The sequence below is a fragment of the Mobula hypostoma genome, chromosome 9, assembly GCF_963921235.1.
Source record: "Mobula hypostoma chromosome 9, sMobHyp1.1, whole genome shotgun sequence".
Taxonomy (NCBI): Eukaryota; Metazoa; Chordata; class Chondrichthyes; order Myliobatiformes; family Myliobatidae; genus Mobula; species Mobula hypostoma.
Window position 1 is genome coordinate 135,518,749 of NC_086105.1, and position 15,426 is coordinate 135,534,174.

General features: G+C 42.1%; 1 long non-coding RNA gene across 1 annotated transcript; it reads right to left on the minus strand.

The window, feature by feature from the left end:
• Positions 1-4,399: 4,399 nt before the first annotated feature.
• LOC134352088 (uncharacterized) lies at positions 4,400-15,331 on the minus strand. Its single transcript, XR_010019337.1, has 3 exons — positions 15,289-15,331; positions 12,742-12,822; positions 4,400-4,425 (listed from the first exon to the last, which is right to left on the minus strand). It is a non-coding gene; the product is annotated as an uncharacterized LOC134352088 (long non-coding RNA).
• Between the last annotated feature and the right edge of the window lie 95 nt (positions 15,332-15,426).

Here is a 15,426-nt window from a genome sequence, read left to right on the forward strand (position 1 = left end):
ACACAAATGCTGGTCAGACAGTATCTAATGGAAAAGAGTAAACGTCGATGTTTTAGGCCAAGGCCCTTCTTCAGAACCAAGAACCGATTTGGCTTAGTGTCATCAAGCAGTTTCTGTTCATTTTGTCAATAGATTATTGCTTTTATTTTGTGCTTGAAAGAATTTTTTTATATAAAAGAGGAAAAATTACAAATGTGATGTAAGACAAAAATGCTCCAGTTGGTCGTCTATCACCTTCACATCAACGACTAGCATTTTCAGATGAACAGATACGAGTGATTGTTACAGAGCTTGAACCACTATCACTAAACTACCTCGGAAGTCAAGTTAAGAAACTCTCAGTTTCTCAACCAGAGCAGCTGGAAGCTTTAGCAGTCAAAGCTGTCAATATTTATTTATTGTGTCTCTGTCTCTAATATCTCCAAAATGACTTATCTTTCTGGCATCTCAGCTTCTTGACTACTAAGTGTTCCATTTTAGATATTCTCAATAAACTGGTGTGTGGCCTTTCATTAGGATTAGTTGCCCAGAACCGCATTCTCTATTGCCTAGGAGCAACAGTGTATTGTGTATGGCCTATAATATTTATTCCATTGAAATCAGTGGAAGGATTAGAGCACAATGAGAATTATATGGTAGCATGTAACACTTCAATTATACAGACTGAGGGTGAAATTCTTGGCAGTTTTTTTTCTCTCTGTAAAGGGTTATTGTGCTGTACTTAATGTCCCCTAATTCCAGAGGCAAGTCCACATGATAGAAAATCAAAGCTGCCTGTTACGAGTTAATTGGAATTCATGTCTTAATTTATACCCAACCTCATTCATCGTACTTAGTAATTACTAAACTGTATTAGCTGCTGCTCTAGTAATGCTTTAAACTATTACAGACACTGCCCACCCAGCAAACAGTCTTTTCCAAAAGTTTCCTTCTGGAAAGCACTATATGGTTATTAAAACAAAACATTAATGCCATCTTAAGACCATGAGATGTAGGAGCAGAATTAGGCCATTCAGCCCATTGAGTCTGCTCTGACATTTCAATGTGTCTGACTGTTTTGGATCTCTCTCAACCCCATTCTTCTGCCTTCTCCCTATACCCTTTGACACGCTTACTAATCAAGAACGTATCATCCTCTGCTTTAAAATTTCTTACCCCATGTAGTTCATCTAATCAACTATTCTAGTTAGCCCCCATCCTCCTTGATTACACCAGTCACTGGACTGTAAACACTTTAAATCACTATTTATAATGATGTTTACATTGTAAGTAAATGCTGGTATTTACATATTTATGCATTTTTTTCCACATTGGTACTCTTTATAATTTTTCATTCTTCAAAGTTCAAAGTAAATTTATTATCAAAGTACAAATTGTATATGTCACCGTATACAACCCTGAGATTCTTTTTCTTGGGGGCATACCCAATAAATCTAACAGCAATAATAGAATCAATGAAAGACTGCACCAACAGGGCGGACAATAAACTGAGCAAGTACAAAAGAAAGAAAAAGTAATAAAGAAAAAAATAATAATTAAATAAGCAATAAATATCAAGAACATGAATTGAAGAGTCCTTGAAAGTCATAGGTCGTGGGAACAGTTCAGTGATGGGGCAAGCAAAGTTGAGTGAAGTTATCCCCCTGTGGTTCAGGAGCCTGATGGTTGAGGGGTAATAACTGCTCCTGAACCTGGTGGTGTGAGCCTTGAGGCTCCTGCACCTTCTTCCTGATGGTAGCAGCGAGAAGAGAGCATCACCTATGTATCCCTGATGATAGATGCTTCTTTCCCGCGAAAATGCTCTGTGCAGATTTGCTCAATGGTGAGAGGGGTTCACCCATGGTGGACTGGACCGTATCCACTACTTTTTGTAGGAGTGGAGTGCGCATGCGCCGGTCGTGCATGCAGCCTGTTACAGCTGTTCCGACCAGTATTTTTACTTTTCTCTTTTTACTTTTTTTAACTTACGTTTTTTTTGTGTTTTTTTTCTCGGTAACACGTTGAAGCTGTACCCTCTCTAACATGCTGGTAGAGAGAGTTTTATTTGGGTTTTTAGCGCTGGAAATAGTTACATTCCGACACGTCTCATTAGCGAGGCAGCAGTATGGTCGCATTGTTTATTCCAGGGACCAGCTGACTGCGCTTATGCCGGCCGGTTTAGCGAGCAGAGCGGCGGACACCCCGGCTGAAATCGGGAGGAAAACACACAGAGGATGCAGAGGGGGATCACAAAGATGAGGAAAGAGGACTGGGTTGAGACAACAGAGACCTATGGAGAAGAGGAATTTGGTGGGTAATGAAATGGATGAGTTCACGGCGCTAGTCAGGCGTCAGAGAGCATTTCGGGAGAGCAGTGTTATGTGTTTTACTGAAACGTGGCTGCACGAGGACATACCCGATCAAAACTTTTCCATGGACGGCTTCCAGACCGTTCGGGCTGACCGAAAGTGCACTGAGAGCGGTAAGCATAAAGGAGTTGGGTGCTTACTGTTCTGGTTAACAACGGATGGTGCAATCCAGGTCATATTACAATCGAGGAACGTGTTTGTAGACCGGATATTGAACTTTTTGCTGTTGGACTCAGGCCATATTCCACCGAGATACAACACTGGGCGTCACGGGAGGTTGTTCCTGCCTGTGGCCATCGAACTTTGCAGCTCCTCCCGTGGAGGGACAGACACCCTGAGCCAATAGGCTGGTCCTGGACTTATTTCCATCTGGCATAGTTTGCATTTTGTTGTTTGATTGTTTGTGGTTTTTGTATTGCTATATTTATGCTCTATGCTTGGTTGGTGCGGCTGTAATGAAACCCAATTTCCCTCGGGATCGATAAAGTATATCTATCTATCGATTCTGTTCAAGGGCATCGATATTTCTATACCAGGCTGTGATGCAGCCAGTCAATATACTCTCCACCACACATCTATAGAAGTTTGTCAAAGTTTTAGGTGTCGTTCCAAATCTTTGCAAACTTCTAAGGAAGTAGAGGTGCTGCCATGTTTTCTTCATAATTGCACATAAATACGGGGTCAAGGACAGGTCCTACGAAATGATAACAGTGAGAATTTCATTGTTGCACTTGCACCAATTCACCACAGCAAATTCTTAATACACGTAAACGTGTGTGGTGAATAAAGTCAATCCTTGATTTGTTTAGTTCCTTCATAGCTTCCCAGTTCCTATAATCTAAACAATACTCTGCATTCTTTGAATTCAGCCCTTTGTGTCTCTCCAACATTTCTCACTCCATAATTAAGGTCGAGTTGGCCTTAAGCACTGGATTTCTCACTCAAAACCACACTGTCTCTCTTTTTCTTTCTCTCCAATGGATTTATGTTTGTCTTATAACATTAAAGCCTCTAGATAAGTAGAAAAACATGAGCAGATGCTGGAAATCCAGAGTAACACACATACAAAGTACTGGAGGAACTCAGCAGGTCAGGCAGTATCTATGGAAAGGAATAAACAATTAAAATTTTGGGCTGGGAGCCTTCTTCAGGACTGGGATGGAAGGGGGGAGAACCCAGAATAAGGAGGTGTGGCGGGAGGGAGGAGAAGGAGCACAAGCTGGAAGGTGATAGGTGAAGAGTCACAGAGCACCAGAAATCACAGAGGTGGAGCTGTAACAGATGGACTCACTGAACTCCCGAGTTCGCTTGCTGCTAACTACCCATTATTGTACTAAGCATCTTGGTGTTCTACCTTCCAGGTGAATTACACTGTTGTTGATGAACTCTGCAACTTTTGGAGAAATTATGATATAACTGACGCATGGAGAAAAGTGTTAGCAATTATAAATTGCTTTGGTGAGCACCAGGAACATCAGCAGCTGGCTGCAGGTTCCGGAATATGGAATGTTCCAGATACGGTGCTATAATTGTGCACATTTTGCAGCAGGTTAGCTATCAGTCACTGTTATCTTTTGTAACTTCAGAAACTAATTAAAAGAAAAACACGGGCTGGAACTTAGTTTCTCTTTCCCTTTTCATTAGTGAGGTGCGGTGGTATAATGACGTACGCCATTCATGTACTTTTTTTTAAGATTATGAGAACCCTCAGTCCTCTTTTATTGTCACTTAGAAATGCATACGTGCATTAAGGAATGATACAATGTTTCTCCGGAGTGATATCACAGAAAACAAGACAGACCAAAGACTAACACTGACAAAACCACGTAACTATAACATATAGTTACGGCAGTGCAAAGCAATACCATAATTTGATAAAGAACAGTCCATAGGCACAGTAACAAAAATAGTCTCAAATCCCCGAGTCGATCGACTCCTGAGTCCCCGATAGCAGGCGGCAAAAGGGAGAAACTCCCTGCCATAAACCTCCAGGCACCATCAACTTGCCGATACCTTAGAAAGCAGCCGACCCCAGCCGACCCTGAGTCCATCCGTCCGAAAACTCCGAGCTCCTGAGCTTCTTACATATAGTCCATAATGACGTGTAAACAAACAAAGAATGCTTAATCAAACAATATAATTACAATATTACTCAAATATTACTGAAATATTGAATACATTACAGTCACGTGTTGGGGTATGCTGTCACAGTCGATATGGGACAGGGAAGGGATTTAGTATGAAACAAAATCATGTGTTTAAAATTAAGTTACTAATGCAAGCTACTACAAAAGGAATTAATTCAGTGACAGGCAAGTTGTAAATATGTCACAGGATATATCAGCTGAGGTATTATTCAATACCTCAAACAGTTTCTTATCAAGGGTACTAATTTACCTGGCATTTCCCCAGTACATTGGAAATTGAATTCCCTTTATTCACAATTTAACCTTGAATGTACACAACAACAGAGCATCCACTGGCTTCTGGAAGGAGAATTCCAAATATTTACAACCCTCAGCATAAAGAAATTCTCATTTATTCCTCTGTCTAAGTGGCATGGCTCTTAATTCTCTGCTCTCCAGCCTGAGGGAACCTTTCCTCAGGTCCAACTCTGTCACTGCATGTCAGACCCAAGAGTGTCTCAATGTCATTGAGTTTAAAATGTGAAATGGACTCCTCGAATCCCGATTATTGCCCATGTCAAGTGTGGATTGTCGGCAAGCATATGTCACATTGCAAGGGCATGTTTACCAAAATGACAACTAAGAGCAAGTATGGGCCCCTTACAGAGAAAGACAGTAAATATATAATGGAAAATAAAGTACTGACAGATAAATTAAAGAATTAGTTTGTATCTGTCTTCACAGTAGACACACTGAACCTGCCACATATATTTGAAAATCAAGAGTCTTAACATCAGAATGGGGGAGAAATGTAATCTAAGTGACTTTGACCGTGAAATTATTGTTGCTGGCAGACAGGGTGTTTTGAGTATCTCAGAAACTGCTGATTTCCCAGGATTTTCATGGACAACAGTCTCCAGCGTTTACAAAGAATGGTGTGAAAAACAACAAAAAATCCACTGAACACAAACACGAGGAAATCTGCAGATGCTGGAATTTCAAGCAACACACATAAAAGTTGCTGGTGAATGCAGCAGGCCAGGTAGCATCTCCAGGAAGAGGTACAGTCGACGTTTCGGACCGAGACCCTTTGTCAGGACTAGTAAGCTCTTCTTTCAGTTAGTCTTGATGAAGGGTCTCGGCCCGAAACGTCGACTGTACCTCTTCCTAGAGATGCTGCCTGGCCTGCTGCGTTCACCAGCAACTTTTATGTATGTTGCTTAAAAATCCACTGAACTTCAGTTCTGTGGGCATAAATGCCTCGTTAATGAGCGAGGTTAGAGGAGAATGGCCAGATGGGTTCAAGCTGGCAGGAAGATGATAGTGGCTTAGGTAACCATGTGTTACAACAGTGGTGTGCAGAAGAGCATCTCTGAACACACAACACATCGAACCTTGACGTGGATGGGGGACACTTATTAGGTACACAAGGTACCTAATAAAGTAACCAATAAGTCTGTAATGAAGGATATAACAGCAAAATAGCTTTAATAGATGGCTGAATAGATCCAACATTTGACTAGGTAGAATTATTTAAGATTTAAGATTCAATATTGTTTAATGTTATTTCCAGTACACAAGTGTAAAGGAGAACAAAATAATTGTTACTCCTGATCTGCAGCACAACAACATAATAAGATAAAGAACACAATAATAAAAATAAAATATGAGAACTGGACTTTGAAGCGGATGGTCCTGAGTTCAAATCGGCTGGGTCCCAACCAGGGCAGCAACAGTATCTGCACAGAAGAAAGGCCGGGCAATCTACTTGCGTATTTTGCCACAAAAACCTGATGGACAACTACACCATCCAAAGGGTTGTCATGAGTTGACGACGACTCGATGGCACTCGACAACAACAACAGTAAGTACATAAGGTATCGTATTCACATTGTGTGTCCATAAAGTGAAGCTAGACACAGCAGTATCTGTACATAAGGTGACTGTCAGGAAATGATAAAGTCATGGTGGTTGGGTTTGTGGAGGCGTTGATCAGCAGTACTACTTGGGGAAAGTGACTGTTTTGAGTCTGGTGGGCCTGACGTGGATGATGTGTGGCCTCCTCCCTAATGGTTGTGGGACAAGCAGTCCATGAGCAGGGTGGTTGGGATCCTTCATGATATTACTGACCCTTTTCTGGCACCTTTCTGTATATAACCATATAACAAATTTACAGCACGGAAACAGGCCATCTCGGCCCTTCTAGTCCGTGCTGAACTCTTACTCTCACCTAGTCCCATCTACCTGCACTCAGCCCATAACCCTCCATTCCTTTCCTGTCCATCTACCTATCCAATTTTTTTTAAAATGACAAAATCGAACCTGCCTCTACCACTTCTACTGGATGCTCATTCCACACAGCTATCACTCTTTGGGTAAAGAAGTTCCCCCTCGTGTTACCCCTAAACTTTTGCCCTTTAACTCTCAACTCATGTCCTCTTGTTTGAATCTCCCCTATTCCCAATGGAAAAAGCCTATCCACGTCAACTCTATCTATCCCCCTCATAATTTTAAATACCTCTATCAAGTTCCCCATCAAACTTCTATGCTCCAAAGAATAAAGACCTAACTTGTTCAACCTTTCTCTGTAACTTAGGTGCTGAAACCCAGGTAACATTCTAGTAAATCTTCTCTGTACTCTCTCTATTTTGTTGACATCTTTCCTATAATTCAGTGACCAGAACTGTACACAATACTCCAAATTTGGCCTCACCAATGCCTTGTACAATTTTAACATTACAATCCAACTCCTATACTCAATTCTCTGATTTATAAAGGACAGCATACCAAAAGCTTTCTTCACCACCCTATCCACATGAGATTCCCCCTTCAGGGAACTATGCACCATTATTCCTCGATCCCTCTGTTCTACTGCATTCCTCAATGCCCTACCATTTACCATGTATATGTCCTATATTGATTAGTCCTACCAAAATGTAGCACCTCACACTTATCAGCATTAAACTCCATCAGCCATCTTTCAGCCCACTCTTCTAACTGGCCCAAATCTCTCTGCAAGCTTTGAAAACCTACTTCATTATCCACAACGCCACCTATCTTAGTATCATCTGCATACTTACTAATCCAGTTTACCACCCCATCATCCAGATCATGCATCTCCTTGATGGTGGGTAACTGGTGCTGGTAATACTTTCGGCAGTTTTGACTACCCATTATAGAGCCTTCCTGTTCACTGCAGTGGAGTTTCCATACCAGGCAGTAATGCAGCTTGTTAGGATGCTGTCCGCTGCACATCTGCAGAATGATGGAAATGTAGAATACGTAGTCCAGCTTCAGAAAGTAGAGGTGTTGGTGAGCTTTCCTGATCGTGTAGAGTGTGTTCTGGGGCCAGTAATAGATGTTGCTTGGGGGTGGGGGGGCTAGAAGGAGGGAAGTTTAAGTGTTTTTGTTTGGATGATGTTCAATTAGTCCCTCACAAGAGGTTGATCAACAATATTAGAGCACAGAGAAATGGGGGTGATATACTTGATGCACTATCAAGTACTCCAAAAGACTGGAAGTAGAGTAAATACTGAACGGCTTTTATTAACAGTAAATGGACCAACGTCCATGCTGAGTATCTGTCTTGGACTGAGGGAGGAGCAGTGACACGATCGCCTTTATTCAGGGGTCTGTGGGAGGAGCCACAGGAGCAGTCAGCAGAGGGGCGTGTCCAGACAGGTAACCCAGTTACAACATATATATAGTTTACCACAATATTGTATATTGAATTGGTTATCAGACAGGAAAAAAGAGTAAGAATAAATGGGTCATTTTACATTGGCTGGTTGTGCCTGACCTCAGTATCTCAAGGATCTTAACTTGGGTCCTAGCGTTTCACCATCCATTTCTGAGGAAGGCAAAATATCACAGTTCAAAGTTTGCTGATAATCGAAAACTCAGTAGGATTATGAATGCAGTGGAGGATGTAAAGAAACTTTGTGGAAGTTCAGACAAACTAAATGAGTGGGTGAGAGTATGATAGATGAAATATGTGATGTCATCCACCTCAGTGAACATGCTAAGTAAGGGCAATGTTTGCCACATGGTGAGAGACGGGCAGTGGAGAGTATGTGAACTGGTCACATCACAGCCTGCATTGCAAACAACGGTGCCCACGAATGGAAAAGGCTACAGCACGTGGTGGATACAGCCTGGCTGATCATAGACAAGGCCCTTTCCTCCACAGAGCATATTTACAAGGAGCGTTGCCACAAGAATGTGGCATTCGTCATCAAAGATCTCCACCACCCAGGCCATGCTCCCTTCTCGCTATTACCATCGAGCAGAGGTACAGAAGACTTGGGTCCCATCCCACCAGGTTCAAGTACAGTTATTACCTTACAACTATAAGTCTCCTGAACTGGTGAGGATAATTACACTCATCATTACTCCACAACCAATGGACTCACTATCAAGGTCTCTACAACTCATGTTCTCAGTATTATATTTTATTTGCACCATTTGTCTTCTTTTGCACATTGGTTGTTTGTCAGTCTTTGTTTATGTATCATTTTTCAAAAATTCTATTGTATTTTTCTGTAAATGTCTGCAAGAAAATGAATCTTAAAGTAATATATGTTAACATACAGTATACACACTTTGAGATCTGGTAGTGTTGATGTTCAAAGGAACAAAGATGTGTGTCCACAGGTCACTGAAGACCAACATGTAGGTACAGCAAGTGATTAATAAAGCAAAATGTATGTTCACCTTTATTATGAGAGGGTTGAATACATGAGTAAGCGAATGTTGGTGCTATTATATAGTCCCTTGGTGAGATCACACTTGGATTATTGCGTAGAATGTGGTCGTCTTGCTTAAGAGAGGAATTACTTGCAGAGTTCCCCAGGCTGGTTCCACAGACAGTGTGTATACCATAAGGGGAAACTGGGTAGACGGTATCTGTATTCTCTTAAGTTTAGAAGAATCAGAGGAGATATCATCAAAATTTACAAGTTTGTTAAAAAGCTTCGGAGGCTAAAGTCAAGTTTATTATGTGCACAAGTACAGGTATGCACAAACGCATTGAAAAACTTACTTACGGCTGCAACACAGGTTTACAAGGAAAACATAAGCCATATAAAATTATAAAGAATTATCAAAATTAGAACAAAAATAAATGTCCATTGCATAGTAATCATGGTGTTGCTGTACTGAGATAGCGATTAGGGTTGTGCAGGTTGGTGTAAGAATGGAATGGCTGAAAGGAGGTAGCTGTCCTTGCACCTGGTGGAGTGGAACTTCTGGCTGCTGTACGCTCTGTGTTATGGGTAGCCACAAGAAAATGGCATGGCCTGGTTGTGGGGATCTTTGATGAAGGATGTTGCTGGATGCAGGGTGGAACTTATTGCAGTCTGAGGAGTCTAGAACCCAGGTGCACAGTGCACGGTGCCAACCCTACATTCCCAGCCATCTCATGTGCCTGTCCAGCTGTCCCTTGAACATTGCTGTTGCATCTGTTTACACCTGTTCCTCTGGCAGCACATTCCAGGCACCTTCTATTTTCTGTGTACAAAACTTGCCTTGTTAATCTCCTTTCTTGCAAATTGTAACATTGAGATTTAGATCCAACATTTCAAAGTGTCTAGTTGACCCTAATCCTTCAGTTTACAGTTAACAGTTAGTAACTTTGATCTGAATCAAGACCAGTCATAAGCACAATTCTCAATCTGGGCAACTGGGCAACAATGGCAATACTTTTTTTTAATGTCTAATGATCTCCGTACGATTTCTGATGATGCCAAGATAATTCTAAAACAATTTGCATATCCAAATAGACCAGGACAAGTTAGGAGAACAAGGTGTTAGAATTAAGAAGGTAATTACAGTATGTTTTCATTTTTATGTTGAGAAGATTAGGATAAAGGGGAGCACCATCTAACACAATCATAGAATTTTAAGGCACAAAAGGGAGCCATTTGACCTATTATAATTATACTAGACAACAATGGATTTGTAGGTTATAGCCATATACCAACACTTGATCCATAGTTTTGGAGATTATAGCTCCAAGCCTTGGTTAAATGTGACTAAATGCTCTGCTTCTAACTGTTTACTCTAACTAGACTTTCCATAATTTTTTGCACCTTAATTAAATCTTTTGCTCTCACTTGCTCCAAATTTAGGAACCCCAGCCTTGTCACTTTCTCTTATGACTACAAACAATATATAGTTAGCTATTTCAGTCTCTTAGTTTTAATATGTTAGGAGATATTTCTTAATATTTTTATGAATTATTAGTTGTGTTCAAATATTGATCATGGTATGAGATGGGAAAATTGGGATTTATTTTTATAATGAATGGAAGAGTTAATGTGTGAGGAGCATTTGATGGATCTGAGCCTATACTCACAAGTGTTTAGAAGAATGGTGGGAGAAGATCTCATTGAAACCTACCGAATATTGAAAGTCCTAGATAGAGTGGATGTGGGAAGAGTATTTCCTATAGTGAGGGAGTCCAGGACCAGAGGGCACAGCCTCGGAATACAAGGACATTCCTTTAGAACAGAGTAGAGGAGAAACTTCTTTAGCCAGAGGGTGGTGAATCCGTAGAATTTATTCCCACAGACGGCTGTGGAGGCTAAGTCATTGGATACATTTAAAGCAGAGGTTGATAGATTCCTGATTAGTAAAGGCATCAAGGGTTACGGGGGAGAAGGCAGGTGAATGCGGTTGAAGGGATAATAAATCAGCCATAATAGAATGGCAGAGTAGACTTGATGGGCCAAATGACTTAATTTGCTCCTATATCTGTGGTCTTATAGTCTTATTTGAAGTATAAGACCCACAACAATACGTTGTACCCACACTTTAATTATTAGCCACTAGATGAAGCTTGGACTCCTGAAGGAATTGTGAATCCAGATTGGATTCCATTACCCCAAGTTTTTCTACTTCTAGGCTCAAATACTGCATCAGTATTTCCTTGTTGTAGTAAATCAGAGCAAAGTTGGACAAACCTCCACATGTTAATGATGATATTAACATAAACCAACCATGCTAATAATATAAATTCATCATAATTCAACTGATGACTCAACCGTCCCTCCTGTGTAATTCATTCTTATTTGCCAACCAGGACCAGGTTGTTTCCATTATCTGCTTAATTTTCTTGTCATTTTTGATACCCACATTCATTGTTTTGAAAGTTAGCAAGCAGTCTGAAATTGTCTCCCAGCTGCCAGGAAATTAGAAAGATTAACTAGTCTCTAGTTTGTCTTAAACATAAGAGATTCTGTAGATGCTGGAAATCTCGAGCAACACTCACAAACTGCCGGAGGGACTCACCCGGTCAGATTTCCTCTATGGAGGAGAATAAACCATTGACATTTCAGGCCAAGACCTTCATCAGAGCTGGAAAGGAAGGGGGCAGAAGCCAGAATGAGATGGTGGGCCGGAGGTGTGAGAAGGAGCACAAGCTGGCAGATGATAGTTGGGATCTAATGAGATGGGGAAGGTGAGTGGATGAAGGAATTTGGGAGGGGATAGATAAGAGGTAAAGGGCTGAAGAAGGGATCTAATAGGGGAGGGTAGCTTGTACTCCTTCCCCTCCCTCCAGCTTCGATTAGACTCAGGCTGAGACTCCTCAAAGGACTGGAATGGAAGTGGGACATTGCAAGAATAAGAATGTAAGGGGAGGGGAAGAAGTACACGCTAGAGGATGATAGGTGGAGCCAGGTGGGTGCGGGAGGGGGGATGAAGTAAGAAGTTGGGAGGTGATAGGTGGAAAAGGTAAAGGGCTGGAGGAGAAGGAATCTGATAGAGGAGAGTTGACCATAGGAGGAGGGGCACCACAGGGAGGTGATGGGCTTCACCTATCACCTTCTGGTGTCCACTCCTTTCCCTCTCCCCACTTTGTTATTCTGGCATCTTTCCCCTTCTCTCCAGTCCTCATGAAGGGTCTCAGCCCGAAACCTTGACTGTTTATTCACTTCCATAGACGCTGTCTGACCTTCTGAGTTCCTCCAGTGTTTGTATGTGTTGCTTTGGATTTCCAGCACTTGCAGAATCTCTTATGTTTATGATTCATCTGAAAGGCCTGTTTTCGTGCTGTGTCATGATGAAACTCAAACATCATCCTGCAAAATATAGTAACTTCTTGGTAACACTTGACTCCAATACCGATTTACTGAATTAATCCAACTGTTCAGCCCTTCCTGCCCATTTTAGCTACCCTTTGAACTTTTCATCCGCAGAGTTGAGTGCCAGGTCCTCCGTGGCAGCCAGGACATGAAGAGATGGAATAGAGCCACAACAGGACTCACCCACCGAACTTGTCTGTCAGCCTCTCCATCACCACCCTGTCCAAGTGTCAAGCGCTAGGTGTTTGGAAGTGTTTCAAACCCCTGTCAAACAGAAACAGTAAAAAGTAACTAAAAATGTTTTCAATGCTTTGATGTAGGGTGCTTCTTAGGATGGTGGTGGAGGCAAATCCAACAGGCATTCAAGAGGCTCTTGGACAGGCACAGGAATGGGCAAAAAAATGGAAGAAATATGGATATTGTGTAGGCAGAAGGGAATAGTTTAACATTAAATAAAACACAAGTAATTTTTTGAAGAAAAAAACTTTGCTTTGCCTTTTCTCTCTTCTTGGAAGTCACACAACCCTCATCAACATCATTTGGCCTGTGGAATGCCACAGGATCTGGGAGCAGATTTCTCAGTCTGAATACTGGAGATTCTCAGCGGGGCCTAGTGCCACCTCTGGACTCCACAGGGTGTCTAGCAGTGGAGCTGAACCAGAAAACGGCCGTGAGTTTGGCCAGGAAATCATGCAGTAGCTCTGAAACACAACATACCTGGGAAATGCCATGGGCTGTATGATTTCCAGAAAAATGCAAACCAGTGCCTCAGGTCATTTGAACTGGAAAAATGGTCATAGTCATAGTCATACTTTATTGATCCTGGGGGAAATTGGTTATAGTCATACTATAGTCAATAGAGGGGAAGCAAATTTTAAGGAGAAGCTGAGGCCAAAAGAAACAGGAATATCAACCTCATTCCAGCCAGTCACAGACTTCCCTTTGCCCCTCTCTGACACCTCCTCAATTTTTGCTTCTTAAAGGTTACCTGTAAGTTAATTGGAACTAGAATTGGTTTATTGTTGTCACATGCATCAAGATACAGTGAAATGCTTGCTTTGCATACTGTTCGTACAGGTCAAACCATTACACAGTGCATTGAGGTAGTTGGATCATGCATTATGTGCCGTGTCATATGTTGTAGGTGATCATTCTTTCTATGATCGTGACTGCTCTTGGCAATCTTTTTTACAGAAGTGGTTTGCCATTGCCTTCTTCTGGGCAGTGTCTTTACAAGGCGGGTGACCCCAGCCATTATCAGCACTCTTCAGAGATTGTCTGCCTGGCATCAATGTTCGCATAACCAGGACTTGTGATATGCACCAGCCGCTCATATGACCATGGCTTCACGTGACCCTGATCGGGGGGCTAAGCAGATGCTACACCTTGCCCAAGGGTGACCTACAGGCTAGCAGAGGGAAGGAGTGCCTTACACCTCCTTTGGTAGAGATGTATCTTCACCCTGCCACCCAGATTGAGGTAGTACAAAGAAAAATTACAACACAATTCAAAATGAAGTGCAACAGCTATAGAGAAAGTATGGTGTAAGTAGACAATTCGGTGCAAGATCATAACGAGGTAGATTGTGACGCCAAGGGAACATATTATACTAACAGACCATAATAGTCATATAACATTGGGGTATCTTCTGTCTGATGGAAGGGGAGAAAAGAGAATATCTGGAGTGGGTGGGGTCTTTGATTATGCTGGCTTCTCTAATGTAAGCAGCAGGAAGGGTATATAAGAGTCCATGGAGGGAAGGCTGGCTTCTGAGATGTGCTGAGCTGTGTCCACAGTTTACTGCCACTGGCCGAGCAGTTACCATACTAAGGCGTGATGCTTTCCATGGTGTATTTTTTAAAAAATGGTAAAGGTCGATGGGGACATGCCAAATTTCTTTAGCCCCCTGAGGAAGTTGGTGAACTTAAGTGGTGTCTATGTGATTGGACCAGAAGAGGCTATTGGTGACAGTCACTCCTAGGAACCTGAAGCTCTCCACCTTTCCAACCTCAGCATCGTTGATGAAATCGGGAGCATGTGAACCACACTCTCCTTCATGAAACTCTGTTTCCCTTTGCACAGGTGCCTCCTGACCTGCACCTTCTCTTTTTAATTCACATTTCAAGCATCTGTGGTACTTAGATTTAGCAGAACTCTGCCTTCAATTCATCCACCTTTTAAGCACATCACAGCACAGAACCAGACTTCAACCCACAACATTCACACCAGCCCTCGGTCATGTTGCTTTCTCCTTCCACTGTCGCTTTAAGTACATCAGTGCCGTTCCCCACAAGTACACCGCGGGAGCAGCTGTTACATTTTATATAAAGATTGTAGCTCAATTATTTTTCATGGGTAAAACTTTATGAATTGTAATTACCATTAATATTATTTATCCTTCATTCGTCCCCCATCCGGTGTCACTGCCTAAGGGCTATAATTGCTTCTGATAAATAAAACACCTAATTTGGTGGCGAGGGAATTATAACGAGTCAGATAACGGATCAATCAGATTCTGAACTCTAAGAAGGATAAATAAGCAGTGAAACTCTGCGAGAGAGAGGGGGAAGAGATTTATTATGCTGCCTGCAAACTGAAACTGCTGCAAACATTTCTATTGCATGTTGGTTTATGATCAGGTTACGGTGAAGCGATGAAGAGGGATGGGATTGCGAGAGTGGTTGTGGTCTCCGTGTTGGTGGGGGAATTGTTCGGCGGCAGCTTGGTTACCTGGTCGGATTGCAGAGGGAGCTGGACTCCTCGGTGGGATCAGCCCAGGGCTCTGTGTGTGTGTGTGTGTGTGTGTGTGTGTGTGTGTGTGTGTGTGTGTGTGTGTATGGGGGGGTGGGGGGATACCTTGAGCCTCGG